At 40.8% G+C, this 20,266-nt stretch overlaps 1 long non-coding RNA gene across 1 annotated transcript; it reads right to left on the bottom strand.

Annotated features, from left to right (window-relative positions):
* Positions 1-1,327: 1,327 nt before the first annotated feature.
* Positions 1,328-19,931, bottom strand: LOC308232115. Its single transcript, XR_013958805.1, has 4 exons — positions 18,375-19,931; positions 17,495-18,063; positions 16,776-16,974; positions 1,328-2,267 (listed from the first exon to the last, which is right to left on the bottom strand). It is a non-coding gene; the product is annotated as an uncharacterized lncRNA (long non-coding RNA).
* Between the last annotated feature and the right edge of the window lie 335 nt (positions 19,932-20,266).

Genomic DNA, 20,266 nt, shown 5'->3' with positions numbered 1-20,266 from the left:
CTATCCAGCTTCCTTACACCTAAGACAGCAAGTCCCGTTTTTTATTCAGACTATCTACTCTCAAAATACAACAAACTGTTGCTCTCCTGTACTATATATGGAATATCAATGTGAATGTACGATGTGTAGTCCTCTAAGTTTCATGAAACCATTCGTGAGCAATCAGGAAGTGTGGAAGACTAATTATTTCGAGACAGCATTTGCAGTTAATGCTTTCAGACTTCAGTGTTCTGTAATCCTTCAGGAATAGGTTCAGTTCAAAGGTATGCTTATCACAGCTATCTAAACGTCTTGAGATTAGACTAGACTGTAAATAACATAAAGTGAGCTTTCTTATTAGGCATCTACTAATTTCTCTTTTGATCACTCGGAAACAATTCAAGTGCAATCAGAGTCCGAGCCAGAACCTGGAACTGTGGAGGTATAATGTTTACACAATGTTTTGATAACAGATGTGGAATTTCAGAAAGTCCTGACAAAAGCTCATGTCTGCTTTTGTTTTACCTCTTCAGCTTTACTCAACTTGCTGAATTAAAAAAAAAAAAAGACCACAAGTATGTCAGTTTTCTCCCCTGTTTTAGGACCACTAACAATGTAGCAGCTAGCCCGCATTAAAGGGCCTCAAATACTCTGTCTCACCATCACCGTTAAGTCCCCATCTCTTTCTATACCCAAAAAGAAAAGAGGCAATGAAATACTTTAATTCCCCATGAGTGCTTACAATGACAAGGTAAGATAAATTTTGAAAAGTAAGAACATGTAAATGAGGGCAACAAAGATTTAATCCTGCAAATGCGGTGGAATGATCTCTTTAGGAGATGGAATATTGCTACAAGAAAACAAGATATTCTAAAACCTACATATTCATACTCATTCATAAACTATTATAATTATGGTTTTAGTAACACTATTATATTAATTGTTCTTTTTGTGTAACCAGGAGATAGATAGTCTTTTGAGGAGTCTTCTGCTGTTTTTTCCAAAAATATCCTTGAAAAGCACATGCTCACTGCAGACACAGACATTTACAGGTTGCAACTCGTGGTACAAAAAAAAAAAAAAATCCATAAAAACATATTACGTACATATTGACAAGTTGGATGAGAATGTAAAGACTGATCCAGGAACATGTATCTGCTAATTTTGGCATGGAATAAACCCAACATTGCACCTGCCCTGGCTAGGTGAAAGATTGTCTAGATATGCAAAGGCAGAACAAACACTAACAATGAAGCTTTCATGTGAGGAGCTGAAGAACTAGGTGGTGTGAGGGTAGGACAGAGAAAAATGTCTGTTCAAATGAGCTCTCCAAGGGCAGAGCACCAAAGCTAAATACCAGAAGAGAATGACTCGGTGGGAAGTCTACTTTCGCATGTTTTATTAGCGGGTTAGACAAACATATACCATGAATGTCACTGGTGCAGTTGATTTGTCTTAACTCCACAGCAACAATTACCCACCTTCTCAAACCCTATTCTCCTTCCATTCCACGCCCGTTATTGTTCTCATGATCTCAGTCCACTGTATGTTCTCTTTGGTCAAATTTACCTCTCTAGGTCATCTTCAGCCACTGGAACCCAGGGCTGCTGTAATTACTGTTTCTCAGAAGAAAAAAAGAATCAAGACTAAATCTGGACACAGTAAATCCAGACGGAAAGGTTTTATTCTCCAGGGGTAGAATTCTGTGAGAAGCAGCTCTCTTCTCAAAAACTGGGTGAAAAAATCTGCTTGACAGTCTCTGAAATCCTGAGTCTCGATGCAAGCATCAACACACCTCTTGGGTTTGTGTGCCAGCTGCCTCATTTTACAAACTTTAAGAACTCAGCTGGCCTATCTGCTCTCCATAGCTAGAAGAAGGAGTTAGGACCCTTCTAAGGGAGATTAGACCTTGGTTAGGCAAAATGCCTTCTAGATACGCTTTTTCCAAAAATTTCAGGATGACCCTGGGAAAACAGGGCACCTCAGATGAATGGATTCATTCACTTCATGTGAATTGAGGCTTCTGTGCAGTAAAATAAACTAATATCCTCAGAGAAAGGGACTGCAAAGCTAAAAGGCTCTTGGAGTTAACCTTTAACTTAAATGGCTAATCCAGTGTCCTGTACATCACGGATAGGCAAGTTCCTAGTGTTCCCATAAGAAGAGGAGGAGAAGGTGCTTTGGCACAGACAGAATCTAGGATGTTGGTACTGGCAGGCAGATCAGATGGCAGTGCTGGAAGAGGCTGTTCTGATGCTGTCTTTGGGCAATTAGCACTCCGAACAGTCCTGCAATGCACAAGCAGAAATGAGGAATAAAAGCAGTAAATTTATACACAGAGAATGGCTTTTTCCTGTCTAAAAGTTATATTTATGCTAGAGGCTATGTAAGGCTGGTGGTGGGGAGCAAAAGAAAGACCTGGCTCATACTGACTGTGAGGAGGGAGTGAGAAGAAGCAAAGTAAGAAAAGGAACAGCCTTATTGTCCTGGGTTCATCAGTAGCAGTCATTTTTCTCCTTCTTAGTAGCTGGTACAGTGCTGCGGTTTTGACGTTCGGCCTGGGAACAGCGCTGATAACACCAATGTTTTTAGTTGCTGCTCAGTAGTGTTTACTCTGACCAAGGACTTTCTCAGTCTCATGCTCTGCCAGGGAGGAGGGGAAGCTCAGAGGAAGCAGAGACAGGACACCTGACCCAAACTAACCAAAGACGTATTCCATATCACAGCACGTCATGCCCAGGATGTAGAACTTGGGGCAGTTACCCAGAAGGGCTAGATCACTGCTCGGGCCAGGATGGGTATTGGTCGGCGAGTGGTGAGCGGTTGTATTCTCTTCCCATGTTATTTCCCTTATCATTATTATTATCGGTGGCAGCAGTAGTGGTTTTGTGTTATATCTTAGTTACTGGACTGTTCTTATCTCAACCCAAAGGAGTTACATTCTTTCAATTCTCTTCCCCATCCCTCTGGGAGCAGGGGGAGGAAGGGGGGGAGTGAGCGAGGGCTGCATGGCTGAGTTACGGACTGGACTTAAACCACGACACTTATCCTGGCAGGAAGCGTGGGGAGAGGGACGGGAAAGAATCTTCTCTGTGTCTTTTCCCAAGTCAAGAATACAACTGTCGAAGTGTCTGTTCCATTTAGGTCTCTGAAGCTTGTTTGCATCCTGGAATCTTTGGCAACAAGTTGACATACAAGGTAGTTATACCTGTATTTACCAGACATGAAAAACCAAAGTACATCACTTCTTTTGTGAAATTAAGAAAACAACAAGTGACTGAGGCCCCATCAGCCACACAGCTTGTAACATTTTGGGCAAATATATATGTGCACATGCATAATTTCCTAATACCTTATCGCCTAAATCAGAGTAACTGTCATAAGGAATGCATAGTTAAGTGAAGAATCCCTACTTTCCTGCATTTTTTTTTTTTTTTTTTAGTTTGGATTTCCAGCAAGGTTTTAATGCAAAAGTGCTGATGTTTTATCTTGCTTATTTATTCATACTGTGTAGGAATTACTAGAATATGTTTCAATTACCATAGTGTTACGATGAACCTCTACAGATACTTCTGAAAAATCATTATTTTGCAGAAATGCTATTTTATATTTAGAAAATAAATCTTAGGAAAACAAAGCCTGTATAAAGATGACAACTTACAGACACACTAGTCAGATACAGAACAAGGCAAAAGGGTATCTACTACCAAACCAGTCTCCAAACCTGACAAAAATTTGAACATAAGTTATAATGTTTCACAGAGAGGGCAGGACTAAAATAAACAGAATGATTAAAAATTTTGTTGCTTTTTTTTTTTTTTTAAATACTAAATTACCCAAGGTTTTCAATGTTACTCATTTTTATCAATTAGATTAAGAAAAGCAGCACACCATAAATGTAACTTAGAACTGAAACAATCTCACTACAGAATAATGAAAACATTAGCCAGCAGAATCCATGTTTTATCTGTGGTTTTCCTAGTATCTGCAGAATAACTTCACTGTTGAAAAACGCTTCTGAAACTTGATCCATGTCCAAGTCAGAATTCAGGTGAAGAAATCAAGAGGGCCTTCAACTGTGTGTGTCAAATGTTTAACATTCAATATGACATTACCCAGATTTAAAACATGAATTTTAGTAGGTCTGTATAATACAGAAACGGCAACAGCTGCAGAAATTTAAAACATATTATGTACTGTAACTTTTTGTCCTGGATTTCTAAACTTTCTGCCTTTGGCCCTGACCTTTCCTTCCTGTGCATATTGGATAAATGAAAAACAAAATTTGTACTACAGAACTCTCAGTGAATCCTACTTGTATTTATGAGGAAGTTGTCTTAAAAGAATCTTCATGCATCCACCAAAATAGTATAATTTTTCAATAGGGTGGGTTGTTTAGGGTTTTTGGCTTGTTGTTTTGTTTTGTTTTGTTTTTTTAAATATAAGTACTATGTTATGCAAAGTATTCATAGCTAACAAAGCAGTTTTTATGTAAAGTAGTTCTCTAATGTAATTGCCCTTGGTGGTAAAATCATTACATTATGCAATGTTTTAAAGTCACCCTGATTTCTTTGAAAGAAGTCATACCTTTTTCTGGGAACAAAATGAGGTATTCGGTAATTTTTTTAATTGAAAAAGAAAAAAAAAATGAAGTATCATCAGAAATCTGGCTGAAGCTGTGAATACATCCAAAATTATTAGATTATGAAATCGATGTTTCAGTATTCACAGAGCACTGCTAAGTATAAGTTTTCAGATAATCTTATTATGGAAGGCCTGTATAGTGTCTTCTCTATTTTTAATAATGCCTACTCTTTAGTACCAAGATACTAAGACAGTGTTCAATAAATAGACAAGACCATTTATTTGTATATAGTTGCCAAATGTGTGAGATGTCTACGCTTCATCAACCTCTTGACAGGGAATCAAGGAATCAGTGGAGTGATAAGCACTGTCTTCCAAAATGCCATATTTAGCATTCACTTATTTGGTAAAACAAGAAAACACCTGCTGAAATGTTAGACACGAAATTGGTAGAATATTCTACCTAAATAGAAATAACTGTAATTAGCAAAGTAATTGTGGCATACATGTTCAAACAGATGTAGGAATTTTTTTGGAGGAAAAAAAAAAAAAGGACTAATGTTGTATTTCTGAAGTGTACATTCCCCTTCACACAAAATACACTGTTATCTCCTGTAATAGCTGTAATTAGACTTTAAAATTCACCAATTTCCCCCCAAAAATACAGAGAATATTTCCTTATATTTCATACAAGAACAAGTTACAATGCCTATGGCTGGACAATTCTGTTGCACATGACAGTATATGTTCATCTGAGGAGTAGGAATTGTAAGGTCAAACAGAAAAACTCTATATGAATCTTAAAAGATCTTTTATTGAGTCACTGTCTGTGGCTTATAATTAGATGCAGTTGCTAGAAAAATAAATCCAGGGTAAATCAGTGTGTCATGACTCAGTTTCAAAATACACTTCTGTACAAAAAAAAGAGCAACTAAACAAATAACCTCCATGAAAATATTTAAACATGTCCAGTGAGAGGTGACATATTTCAATCCAGAACTTTAAACCTCCTTGCCAGCTTCCATTTTTTTAACTTTTTTTTTTTCCAGGTACCAAACGGCAAAGTAACATTTAATGAGGGATTTCTTTTAGCAATCTCACTCTATTTGGCATGGCTCTTAAACAAGCTGCTTGACCTTAGTGGACCTGGACAAGTTTAATGCTAAATATACTCTTCACTGCCTTGCTGAATAGCAAAGGAGATAATCACATACTTGCATAATTTCCTCAACTGGGTGTCTCACTATTCAGTTGAATAGCTGTTTTATACTTCCATTTATTTCAATACACTACAGGTCATTAAGCAGTTTTAGGCAGTGGCCTAGGGATGTACTGAAAACTATCATCTGGGAACTGATACCTTTCAGCCTGCTAAAACCCCAGCTGTACTACTGGACAAAGGCCAGGAGGAAAGACAGAAGTAAGACAAGATAAGAAGTATAAAACAGAATACTAGCAATAGCTTTATGAGAAACAATTAGATAGGGATTTAAAGTTTCACTTGTAAATGAGACAAGACAGTGAGAGAATGGAGGCAAATTCTCTTCTAAGAAGGAATTTGCTAAGGGAGGTAGCTGGTCACACAAAGAACAACCTTGTGAGTTTTGTCATTACAGGACCAACTAGGGGAACAAAAGTAATGAATAGTCAGTCACCATTTCCATTACAAACAATCCAAAAATATTCTTCTAAGAGATCATACCATACAGGGATAGGAGGAAAAACTACCGTTTACTGACAGAGTAAAGAGGTAACAATAAATACCAAGCTATGCAAAAGGACAAATTTAGATATTTTTGCCTTTTTGATGTTCTAGTTGAGAAGGATAACCAGATCTCACAATTAGAGGATGTGCAGAGACAGCTGCAGGAAAGTGTTTCTACTGCATTTCCTTCCAGCTCATTCTGAAAGATTAAGGAGTGCCTATGATACTAATTCCCTTTGACATAAACGAGTGATGACAATAGACTGCGATGTGTGGGGGTGATGCTTGCCATATGTTTTTTGACACAACTGAAGTAGCTATTTTTGAAACTGAGTAAAACAAATTTTACAATATGACATGTGGGATAGAAACAAGCCACAGTTACAGCAGAAGTTCTACCTCTTGGTCTAAATGAACTGTTTACAGGATATTTTGAAAATACAAACCAGTTAAAGAATCAAAGTAGGAGCAAAGTGATATCTGTTTTGATTGAATTTTATGTACTTTTCCTCAAGGGGGAAGAAAATCAAATAAGGAGATTGTCTACATAACATTCCTGCCAAAATTTACATCAGATCTGTGCCATCAGTCTAGTTTTACAGAATTTATAAAGGTACCTGATAGGCACTTTCACCACCAACTGCCTCTAAATAGGGGTGTTTTCCTAGGAGCAAAAGCACTATATAAAGTGAGATAATGCAGACATCACCTGGAAATGTAGTCTCCAGCAGTGACCAATACCAGGAGCAAGCATGAGGAAATTCAGAGTAGCAATTAATACACTTTCAATTTTCATACAGTTAATACATTTGGGGAGAAATTCTTTCTAATCCTTGTTAAGAGTTCAATTATACTTTGATAGAAACAGATTAAGATCTTTAAAATTTTCTTCTGCCTGGAAACTGGATGGTTTTGTCATTTGAATGGATATTCCTTTCTTCCCACCCATCTAACTCTACGGAATCTGCATCAACAACTTAATTATGCTGTGTGTCATTATTTTTCAACTTAATTGATCATTCCATTCTAGTAGAAAGGCACACCGTAGCTCCCTATTTTCTCTCTTTCATTGCTGTCCAGCATTTTGCATAAATCTACTAAGCCCCCTTCTATCAGACCTCTCTAAAGAACCACAGCCATTTCAGTCTCTCATTTCCCTACTTTTGAGTACTTTTATTCCTCTAAAACTGTAAACCTTTGTCTATTGTCTATTGCTGGATTTGTGCTTGTTTTTTTTCTGTTTGGTTGGTTGGTTTGGTTTTGTTTTTTACACAGATTAATCAATTAGAACTGTCTGTATATCATCAAATAGAGATGAGTCATTGTATATTATTATAACAACTTACTATGGTTTCATCCCTTTTTTAACTGCTGCAGCACCATGATAGGGGGTTTCATTAAGCTATGTTAACACAATTTAGATTTTTTTTCTTCGAATCATTCATGCTTACTTTGAGGTACCAGGTACATGCTATCTTTTCAAGTAAATTTTTCATCAACAATAAACTTCCTTACATCTCCCACGGATCCTGAATTTATCCTAGGAAAAAAGTTAAAAAATATTTTAAGACAAAAAACCTTATACAGAAACATGGGGCTACATTTTTCTATGAAACTTGGGTGTAATGATTTTCAGAGGTTAGTGGTAAACTCCTTCAATGGATGCAGGTGAGTCTTTAAGCATTTAAAGACTTCTGGAGTACATGCAAAAATGCCTCTAGAAAAAAAAAACAAACAACGCCTGACCACAATATTTAGCATTGTTCAGGAATACAATAAATTATGCAGCAACTTATCCTGCCAACATATCATAAAAAGCTACACAAAGTGCCTACAACTAATATCTGTAATGCAATCTGTAGTTTTAAGATAAGTTCTAATACTGAAAGAAAGGGAAAAACAAGTGCATTACTACAAACCTATGTTTTTAGCTCCACCACTCCTAAGATTATAACGGATTTGACTGCCTTTGGTATTAGTAATTTTCCCAATGAATTTGTGGGTGGAACAAGAATGTGGAAATGAAAACTGAGAGGGTATTGTATGTTCAAAATATCCACCTGCACTCACACACATTCATTCACACAGTAGATCTCATTCAAGCCGTCATCTTTCCATGCCTCAGTTTTCCCAATTATAAACTGGTTCCAGTCAGAATATGCTCTTTTACCACCATTAAACTTCCTCTCCCACCTTAGTTCCCTTGTGTTCCCATATTAATTTCCTATTCCAGAGATGAAAGGAGAGAAATAATTCTTAAAACCACTTACCAGCAAGCTTACTTGATTCCCTCCCAGTGGCTGTGCACCTAGGTGCTACTACTCCAATGGCTGCACACATGCTGGGACACAAGTTCCCTATGCAGCCATCCTCAGTGATGTGGTAAAGGTCTACCTTCCTTGACCAGTCACCCAGGATCTTATCCTCTGATGCCTAGCAAACATCATGTAGTGGTTTAAGCCCAGGCCATAAATTAGAACCATGCAGTCTACTTCCCCCCCCCCTTCTTCCTCCTGCTCCTGGAGGGATGGGGAGCAGAATCGAAAGAATGCAACTCCCACAGGTTGAGATAAGAACAGTTCAGTAACTAAGGTATAACATAAATCACTACTGCTACCACCAATGATAATAATGATAAGAGAAATAAGAAGAGAAGAGAATACAACTGCTCACCAACCGGTACCTCGCCCCCACCCAGCAGTGAGCTAGCCCTTCTGAGGACTCTCAGTTCTACATCCTGGGCATGACGTGCTGTGGTATGGAATACCTCTTTGGCTAGTTTGGGTCAGGTGTCCCGTCTCTGCTTCCTCCCGGCTTCCCCTCCTCCCTGGCAGAGCATGAGACTCACAAAGTCCTTGGTCAGGCTAAACATCGGTGTTATCAGCTCTGTTCCCAGGCCAAAAGTCAAAAACACAGTGCTGCACCAGCTACTAAGAAGGAGAAAAAATGACTGCTACTGCTAAACCAGGACACATCATAAGCATCACAATTATATCCCATACCTCCCCATGAGTAAGTGAGAAAATTGGTGACATATGATAAAAGTAGCAGTCTTCCTTTCCCATAACCTCAACTTCCTGAACATGTAAACTCTAAACCCATAAAACAACATGAAAAAAGTATAATGAGTGGATAAAGAATATATTAGTTATGCTGCTAGCATGTGGGAGATGTTTATTTTGTCATATCAGAAGAGGGTATAAAGACTTTCATTCCAACAATTAGACTTCTCCCTCCAGTCTGAACTAATCAATTCTAAGTGGTTATTTCACTCTACTTTGTCAAATAACTTTATGGTACCTACCAGGGACAGCCTGGAGCAAACTTCTGCTTAGATTCTAACCATCTTAAATAACATCCTAGAATTAATTATTATCCATCTTCCTGGCATAAATCTGCTAGTAGAAAGGAATGAAAAATTCTTCCATTGCAGAAACATGTAGCACACATGAATCTCTGGCAGTGCTTACTCAGGTTTTCAGCCTTGTTAAAATGCATGTTAGGACTTCTGTTGAGGAGTGGTAGATCTCAAACCTAACTGAATTTGACTGAACTTCCATAGGGTCATCATACAAGACTTGGGAAGTTAAGCTGGTAGAGTGCTACATATAAGGAGTCCACTGATTGCACATGAATATAATGCAAAGAAAGTATCATTAAGATATGACTGGGATCAAGTAATATCAGTAACCATGGCAGTAATCATAAAAAAACTCCTTAAGAAACTCTCAAGCTAGTAGTTACACTTTACAGGCAAATCATGACAGTTTGGAACATGAAAGTAGAAAAATCGTTTGAACAGGCATGGTTCAAAACCAGTAAAATAATTCTACACAAACCTGCCAGCATCACTTGGACTACAGAGGCTGTGAATGCAAAATGTCATCCTGTTGATTTCTGCACTTTCCACTAATTCTGAATTATTGTCTACAAGTAGAACAGTACTTTGGAAAACTAGGACTTTCCTACTTTTTGTGCGTTTTTGCTTTTGTTTTGTTGTTTCTGTTTTTTTTTTTTTTTTTTTTTTTTTGAGAAAACGGTGTTACCGTGCATCCAGATGTACAACAGTTATCTATATTTAAATTATGTACTTGATTCATTTTTGATCTGACAAAATAAAAATCAAATCATTTTGGATTGCGTGCAGTTGCTGCCAAGGGCTTGGGGACACGTCGCGAGAGTAGGGGAAAAGCAGCTTGCGATCCGATAGGATTTATTATGAGATGTCTGGGCAAGGGGCAAGGTGGCAGCAAGGGCCAGCGGCAGGTAGTAGCTGAATGGTGGGAACACTCATCAGTCATGGCCTGTGCCTGGCCAACACGGCCTGTGCCTGGCCAACACAGCCTGTCCAGGCTACTCGCCACAGCCATTCCTCACTCCATCACTGATGGCTCTGAGTGTGTCTGTGTGCACGTGTCTGCCCGCGCATACACGTGGGGTCTAAGTGCAGTGGCTGGGGTCAGAGGGTGGGTGGGAGCCCCAGTGATCACAGTGGGTGTAGGCCTGCAAGTTAGTGTGCAAGAGCTGGTGAATGAAGTTGCTAAGCCACTGGCCATCATAGTTGAAAAATCATGGCAGTCAGGTGAAGTTCCCAAACACTGGAAAAAGGGAAATATAACCCCCATTTTAAAGAAGGGGAAATGGATGACCAGGGGAACTACAAACCAGTCAGTCTCACCTCCGTGCCTGGCAAAATATTGGAGCAGATTCTCCTGAAAGGCATGCGAAGGCACATGAAAAACTACAAGGTGCTTGGTGACAGCCAGCATGGCTTCACTAAGGGGAAATCCTGCCTGACAAATTTGGTGGCTTTCTATGATGGGGCTACGGAACTGATAGATGGGGTAGAGCTGCTGATGTCATCTACCTGGACTTGTGCAAAGCCTTCAACACCATCCCACATGACATCCTTGTCTCTAAATTGGAGAGACATCAGTTTGATGGGTGGACCACTCCGTGGATAAAGAACTGGCTGCATGGCCGCATGCAGAGTTTTGGTCAGTGGCTCAATGTCCAGCTGGAGATCAGTAATGAGTAGTGTCCCTCAAGGATTGGTGTTGGGACCAGTCTTATGAAGTTCATCCATGTCAAGTGCAAGGTCCTACACCTGGGTCGGAGCAATCACAGGCACAGATATAGGTTGGGCAGAGAAGAGATTCAGAGCAGCCCTGCAGAGAAGGACTTGGGGATGTTGGTCAATGAGAAACTTAACATTAGCCAGCTTCAGTGTGAGCTCGCAGCCCAGAAAGCCAACTGTATCCTGGGCTGCGTCAAAAGGAGCATGACCAGCAGGTCGAAGGAGGTGATCCTGCCCCTCTACTCTGATCTCGTGACACCTCACCTGGAGTATTGTGTGTAGCTCTGGTGTCCTCAACATAAAAAGGACATGGAACTGTCGGAACAAGTCCAGAGGAGGGCCACGAGGACGATCAGGGGACTGGAGCACCTCCCGTCTGAAGATAGGCTGAGAAAGTTGGGGCTGTTCAGCCTGGAGAAGAGAAGGCTGCATGGAGACCTCAGAGCAGCCTTCCAGTATCTGAAGGGGGCTTATAAGGATGCAGGGGATGCACTATTCATTAGGGACGGTAGCGACAGGACAAGGGGTAACGGGTTAAAACTGAAACAGGGGAAGTTTAGATGGGATATAAGGAGGAAGTTCTTTACTGTAAGGGTAGTGAGGCCCTGGAATGGGTTGGCCGGGGAAGTGATGAATGCTCCATCCCTGGTGGTGTTCAAAGCCAGGTTGAATAGAGCCTTGGGTGACATGGTTTAGTGCGAGGTGTCCCTGCCCATGGCATGGGAGTTGGAACTAGATGATCTTAAGGTCTTTTCCAACCCTAACTATTCTATGATTCTAAGAGCCGTCGAATATCATGGCAGATGTGGCACTGGGCTGACGAAGTGGGTGGGAGCCAGTGGGGGTCTCTAAGGATGAACACAAGGGGTTTAGCTGTGGGGACAAGGGAATCCCAGCATGCTCTGTGTGCACGTGCATCTGTGTGCACGTGTGTGCATGCATGTCTGTGCGTGCATGTGTATATGCATGTGCATCATGGTCTGCCCCATCAGCTGCCATGTGGCTGCAGTCTCAGGGTCTATATGCCCCGGTGCCAGAAACTGGGAGGTCTGCGATTAAGAGGCAGCTGCTGATCCGGTAGAGGGTCTGCGCCAGCTGCCAGAGGGACCCACTGCATTCACCTGTGTGTGTACGGAGTCACTTGTGGATTCTCATCCTGCCCCATCAGAGAGGGGAGCAGGCTCAGGCCCTCCGTGGTACCTGTGCCTGTGTGAGTGCTGTGGGTGTCTCTCTGACCTGTGCGCCCAGACACGCATACTGGTACCTGTATGGTGCGTACATGTGCTCTGTGTGTGTTTGCCTAATGGAAACACATCTCCAGCCTCACTGCTGGTTGGACCTGGCAATGTGCAGCTGAGCAGCCTTGCCTCTCCCAGGCTCTTGAGTCCCACAGGAGGTATCTGCTCACATACTTTGTTTTCTACACTTTTGTTTCCCGCACTTTAACTTCTGTCACTTCACCAACCAGTTGTTAAACAGTAAGTACAAACAGTGCTGGGATATTTCTTGGAAATGTTAGATGGTTTCCTATGGTAAAAACTCAGGGAAAAAAACAGTATGTAAAATTTTATAATTAGGCAAAACAAACCTTAGAGTTTTCCAAATGCTGAATGAAGTAGGCAAGGTAAGGAAAAAAAAATACCCCAAAAGGATGACTGCAGCATAAATGATTGCTAACTTCCACTCAATTTTGATTAGAGGGCTTACGAAACATGAAAGGAAAAGACCTAAAAATAATTTAATGGACTGTCAAAATAAAAGGAAAATTAAAAGGATTGAAAATTAATTGTATGAGTAGAATGTGGTTTGCTGCCTTGAGCTTCTGCAAATATAGACATCTTGTCTGTGGGCACTGGTGGGCTGTGCGCCAATCCACCCACTTTCTTAGGCTTCTTTACATAGTGGGTGTCTGCTCCAAAGGACATATAGTTCAGAAACCAATGAATGGGATACAAAGACGTGGAAGTTAGTTTATCCTCACCCCCTCCCCCCCCTCCATGATTAAGTAACCAACCAACCAAAAAAATACCACTTTGAAAAGGAAAAATGAGAGAAATCACTATCACTTATATACACCCCTGAAGGGTAAAGCAGTTCCACACCTCTGTATTCTGGCTATCTCATGTCTCTATATGGAGAATGATCTCTGTTAAGTTTAATGTTTGAGCCAACTTCCTGCCTGGAGTTCTAGACAGCAAAGAGATGAACTGCAGAAGGAACTGAATCATTCAAAATGGACTTAGTTCATGCAGAAGTGGCAGGAAGAAAGTATCAGAACAGGTTGCTAGCTCATGAAGAAATTAAATAGGAGGATCTCTGGTGAGGGAGATTATGTGAGCTCTGTCCAGAGCTACTTGGCTGCAATCTGCATGCAAGGCTTGGAATCAAAATCAATACTCTGTGGTCTGGTCTGGGCAGTTACAGAGCATTCAGGCTGTCCACATTTCAGCAGCACCTCAGTACTACTCTGCAACTTTGTCTACCATAAAATTCCTTAGAGACTGAGACATGTAAAAATTACTAGAACAAAAAAGATAAATAATGAAAAATATAATTTTGCCTTGAAGTTGCACCGTACTGCATAAAAATCCTGCTTGTTTGCTTGCTTATTTACAATTTCTGAGTTGCTGCAATAAATTCATCTATTTCTCAAGTTATTCGTCATGTAACTGTCTATAACCATGGCAGTTTAAGAAAACAAGCCCCATTTCCCCTTTGAATAATTTCTTCTTCCTAGCACATAAACACTGCAATTTGCAAACGCTGGGCGAAAAAGGTATGAGTCAGACATTAAGTGCTCTGGATGATATGTGATAATTAAAGTCCATAATTATCTGGTCTTTACTTTTAATCTCACTTTGTCACATGTAGACCTTGGCAATGGTTTCTAGAGCCTGTGGGGCTTCACTGGTCTTGACTGGGCTGATATGGGCACACGATAAAAGGTAGTCTCTTGGATACTAAAAAAACCAGGACTTTAAAGATAAACCAGCAGCCTAAAACTAAACAGGGACTCAGAAACTCAAGTAGACCCTTTTTTTCAGCTACCAAAAAAGCATAGCATCTTGCAAAAACTTCCATTTCTGTATGGACATGAGATATATCCTCCACCTCACTCCTACGTAAAGTAAATTGCTAATGGAGTACTAAGTATTGAAGTCCTTTGAAGAAGTTACCCAAAACCTATATTGCATGCCAGTTTTCAAACACAAAAGGTTAGAAATATTCAATTATCAGAAATAATTTGAGCCATCAATGGAGGTAGGTGCTCATTACCATCAGGTCAATCAAAATAAGGCAGTGTTGTGTTGGGGCAGTGGGATATTAAGGACACACGCAGAAACATCAAAAGCATGCTTAGAAGAAGAAAGGTCCTTGAAACAGATTGTTCCACCACCACATCTGGCTGCCAGCAAATGGGTTTAATTTTTGAGTGTCTTAATCACAGGATTTATCTGGCAGCCTTTCAGAAGTGTTGCTGCAATTACCTTTTCTTCTTGTAAGCTAGGATTAGTATAATACAAATAAAGGTAAGTTGCCACACAACAATACAGTGTTTGTTAGGACTTCATTCAGATTTCTGGGAAAAGACAGACAGTACTACTTAAACACTCATTTGGATGAACCCTAATTATAAAAGACACAATAAACAGTACAGTAGTAGAATACAAATATTACCTGTGTTTGTTGTGGAACAGGAAAGAAAAAAGAAGGAAGGAAAAAATATACCAAAGGAAAAAAAAAAGAAAGAAAGAAGAATCAGGCTGTGCACTGACTGAAAAAATGTGATATCGGATCATGATGAAGAAATAACATTTTTAGACGCTAACAAAGACTGTTTCAAGGAGCAACTAGGTAGGGGATATACAAGAGAGGAAATAACCCTGATTATGTTTAAAACAGCGCATACACATGACCTGCTCAAAAATTTTAGCACTAAAGAACTGCATTGCAACAGTGACTATAGCTTGACCTGCAGAAACAAAAAAGTATGCAAAACTCCCAAATCACTCAGACCTCCACTTAGCAGGAAAAAAAACAAAAAACCAAAACAAAACAGAATGAGGAAGCTGGTCGAAGACAAAGCTGGGTAGAAGACTAAAACAAGTGAGGTTCTTAGAGGTTTTGATTGCTGAAAAATCATTTTGGAGAGGCAAAGCAAATTTATAAAACCAATCAAGAATGACTTGAGAAAGGCTGAAAGAACACTGACATAACTGAACATCAGATACAAGGCAAGTTACTAGAAGAATCCTCTGAAAAGCTGAAGTTGTGTCCAAGTATATTAAACCCAAACCAAAACATGATAAGCATGAGATGATTGCCCGAACAGCATAAGCAGAAAAAAAAAAAAAAAAAAAAAAGAGTAAGAAATCATCCCTTGCACGCATTTGGAACAGCAAGGCTATCAAGAGTCTAAGGCCAATGGATGATGAAGATACAAAAAGAGCACTCAGAGAAGATAAGGCCCTATCAAGAAGGCAAAGTAAGTTCTTGTTACCTGCCTGCACTGTGGAAGAGGTAGAGGCATGAATAGGAGGGATCTGCATGAACAGTAACAATGCAACCAGTCCAAAGGGCACTCTGCAATAAGGTCTGTAGGAACTCAAGGGCAAAACTGCTGAATTACTAACTCTTGAAGCACAACATCTTAAAACCAGCTTTTGGAACTGTGGAAAGTAGATGTTTATATTTTATTATTTGAGGGGAGATCTGTGGATTTACAAGCTTCTAAGTCTGGTACGTATCATCAAACAAATAATGAGAAACTATTATAAACGGTAGAATCTGGGGACACATGGGCAAATATGGTCTGCAGAGTGTCAGCACAGCTCTTGTAGACTGGGATTATACCAGAGTTTTCTGATGGTGTTCACAGGCAAGTAGACATGACTTAGCATGATTTTCTGACAAACTTTTGACAAGATCACTTGCCACAGGCTTTTTAGAAAACTAAAGATCAATGAAACAAGATGGAAGGTCCATGTTTTGATAAATACCCAGTTTAAACAAAGGAAAGAGAATAGACTAAGTGGTTTGTTCAGAACCAGAGAGGAGCAAGAATGTGTGGAAGTGTCCAGGGGAGCAAGGACTTAGGAGTTCTGCTTGGAAAAGAGGCAAGCAGGAGAGGGAAGCAGTCTAAACAGCCACAATAGTCATAATTCCATAAAATGCAGCCATTTTTCAGTATTTCATATCAGGTATCATATGAGCACTATGGAGTACCAGGTGAACCCGGCAAATAGCAAGTTGAAAGTAGAAAAAGGAAGCAGTTACTTACACCATGTTTACATGTGGAAGTCCCTGCCACACATCACTGAGGAAGCTGTATAATGTCAGGGGTAAAACAGACAAGTTGATGGAAGAGAAAGACCCCCTGGTTTGCTTAGCCATGCCCTAGCTGCAAAACGTTGGAGTCTAGGAAAGTACCTGAAAGACCTGTGCCTGCCCTCTTCTTAGGCAGTCTCTCCTTGGTGGCCACTGCTGCAGGCTGGTTACAGGACTAAACAAATTCTTCATCTAACCGAGCATGGTTGTTCTGTTCTGATCTTCTTATATGGAGGTTCGTGTGGGCGTTAAATTCCTTTTGCCAACTCTGACAGCCATTTTCATAGACCTTTCTGATACCCTACAGTGCCAAAAGGGTGTCTGGTGATGAAAGGTACCTCTGATAATGGTAAGGCGCTAAGCCAACTGCATCTGGTATTTTCTCCAGTAATGTATTTATTATACATGTATAAGTATTATTCAGTGTTCGCATGCTTTTTAACTACCAAAACCAAATTTTGGATTTTCAGCAGTGCTTTGCATGTCTGACACTGAAACATTCCACAGCTCCTCACTCCACACTTTGTAGAGAAGAAAAAAATTAAAGGTTCTATGGTAAATAATCTTAGGTAGAATTAGAGTAATTTATTGCTTACTTTTATTTAATGTGTTACGCTTTTGTTTTGTTCACCAATGACACTCAGACTCTACTGTGTTAATGTTTTAAGCAGTGGTATGCAATAAATAATTTAAGTTAAAGTGAATATTCATTTTTCTTTTTTTTCTTCAAAGTGTATTTTTTAGTATTAATGGCATTTTATTGGGCCATAATAGGATCATGTGTTCTGTTTATTCTCCATTAAAGTTACATATTCTCTCACCCTTCTCACAGGTCATGTGAAGTCCCAGGACCTTTACAAAGGTTTGGCCTGTTCTCCTCTGACTCTTGCCAGTTTCCCATACATTAGTATTTCTGAACTTCCTTGGTCCTTTCGGTTTTGAGAAGACAGCATTTTCCTCATCTTCTTACTGTTGGGTCCTCTATTTCCTTGTTTTTCATAGGGACTGCAGTAGCATCCTCAAGTCTTTGCTTTCTTCAAAGACAGTATTTAGCATTATTTCACATTTGATGGATGCATGTCACAAAATTTATTTGCTATTAACAATACATCCTGGGTTTTTTCTTTCATTTCCATGAGGTTCTCCCTTACAGAATCATGTGCCCCTACTGTCTTTCAATAATGATGATGTACTCTTCCCTCTTGGGACTTTTCTGTGTCACAATTTCTTCCCATTAGCATACTCTTCTCACCCAGTTCCCTCTTCCTTCTTCAAAGAAGGAAACTGTTCTTGATGCCAGAAGTGCGAGGGCTCCATCCATCACCTGTTTCACTCAGACTGCTGCTCTGGCCCTCCCTCAGCATGAGTGAGGCCAACCCGATCGTGGGTTCTGGGAACACAGAATTGTGGGATGGATTAAATGTTAGAGCATTGTATTGCAATAATATAAATAAAGGCGAAAGAGGAACTGACATCAGGCAGGCTGTGGGCCTCACATGTGTGGCCAATGACTATCTTAGCCATACATATAGAATGACACTTCATTTAAAATAGCTAAACATCATAATACAATCCCACCACCACCAACTACATCATGAATATGGGATTTCACAAGCTTCTTCCCTGCTCTTTCATTGCTTACTTAATACAGAAAACTGACAGAAATTATAGTTTTCCAAATCTAAATTGCTTCCACCTTACCTGATAGTCTATGCAGGTGTTGATCATGCACTGCTTATGTCTGCCTGTGCAGTGAAGAATTTTCTTTGTACATCCTTTATTCTGATTTGTTCTCTTTATCATCCACTGTTTTTCAAGTCCTTCCTCCCTGGCAAAAGTACTTCATCATGTTTTAATCTTTTACTTTCCAGTTCATTCACAGATTGTTTATTCTTTACACTCTGAAAATTTGGCAAATCCAGTCTTTTTAAATCTGTTACTCTCAGAAGTTTGGGAGTCCATCAAGGAATTTTTCGAACAATTTTGAAGCATATTATTTTTTGTTCTTTTTCTAAAACAGTGCTTGAACAGGAACGTATCAGTGTGCTCATGTTTTCAGCCTACTGGTGTCCTCAGCCCTTTTATGTATACATATCCCTAAAATTGAAATACTTCTTCCTCTAAGCAACTGTAAAGAAAAAGCAAGCTTTGTTTTATAACTCCAGTACTTTTCTGTTTGGTTATGTCACCAAGTTTCTTGTTAATTTAAATAAGACAGTAGAGATGTGGTGGGCTAGAAAATGGGTGTTGGCACTCGGGAGTTTGCTAGACAGAGGGAAAAAAAGACCTGGAACCAAGCAGTACCAACCAAGATGTTTTTGAAATAAATTAAGTGGCATTGCTTGAGAGGATTAACTTAAGTGAACGTTTGCTTGATGACTTTTTGCAACTGAACAAGGTAAAATTGTTTTGGTAACTGCTACCCAACTCTCCTGTTGTTCTGTGACCTTCAAGTATAGTGATAATAAAATACATGATGCAAAATTATTGGTGGATTCTTTCTAATTCCTTACTGTGGAAACAGGATTTTTCTTACATCCAAGGTTTCTTTTTCACAGCCTCAGAGCTAACCTCCTGTGCTTTAATGGATTATTCAGATGCTCATGCTTCACTAAGATAGGGGGAGTGGTGGGGGAAACGGGAAGACGATGCCCAACAGCTGAACTTTTTAAATTAAGTAACTGAAACCATGTGTACTTTTGGAGAAAGATTACACTTTAAGAGACTACGACAACACAAGACACAGATAAATACTTATTACTTACATTAGATCTATGATGTGAGGAGAAAATGGCTTTTACAGAACACTAGAAGAGATCTGGCGGCTGAAACTGAAAACAACTCCCAAAGACCGTCTGCTTTTTCTCTCCTCGTTTATTCCTCCCTCAAGGTACCCGTGGGCAAACTTTCCTGTGCTTTCCCGGCATTTTCTGGTCTTGGGTTACCCGCAGGCACACACCTCATCTTTGTACTTACTCACCCAAGCCGTACATCCGCACGCTTTACACCCGGACAAAGCTAAGGAGCAGCTAGGTGGCGTACGGCAAAGATCCAAGATGAGGCGACTCAAAGCGGGGCTGGGGGTTTTGCAGGGCTGTGAGCAGGCGAGGGGACGCCGGGCGGAACAGAGCGAGCACCACAGCTGCGGCCGCCGGGCCGGGCCTCGGAGGCCCACTGCCGCCTAGCCTCCGTCCCGCGGTCCGACCCCGCCAGCGGAGCGCTACAAGCAGCTGCCGGGGGAGAGAGGGGGTGCGGAAGGCCGCCTCGCCCACCATGTGCAGCAGGCCGCTCCTCCGGCCGCGCCCGTGGCTTGCGTTCCCGCAGCCGGCGGAGCCGGCACGGCCCGCTCATCCCCCACCGCCGCCGCTCCTCTCGCGAGAGGTGGCGACGGCCGGCGGGCTGACAGGCGCTGACAGGCTTCGACAGGCGGGCAAGCGGAGGAGACCCCCGCCGCGGTCCAGGCGCTGGGAGTCGTTCGCCCCCCTCCCCGCCCCCCAGACCGCTGGGCTCCGTCCTTCCCTGGGCCGGCGCGGGGCGCATACAGCTACGGCCATACTTTGGCCCGGGAGGAGCCGCCGCCGCCCTCCCCGCGA

Source organism: Psittacula echo, assembly GCF_963264785.1.
Source record: "Psittacula echo genome assembly, chromosome: Z".
NCBI classification, from domain to species: Eukaryota; Metazoa; Chordata; class Aves; order Psittaciformes; family Psittacidae; genus Psittacula; species Psittacula echo.
Note: the sequence above shows the minus strand (reverse complement) of the source record. Positions and strands in the feature narration are given on the sequence as shown.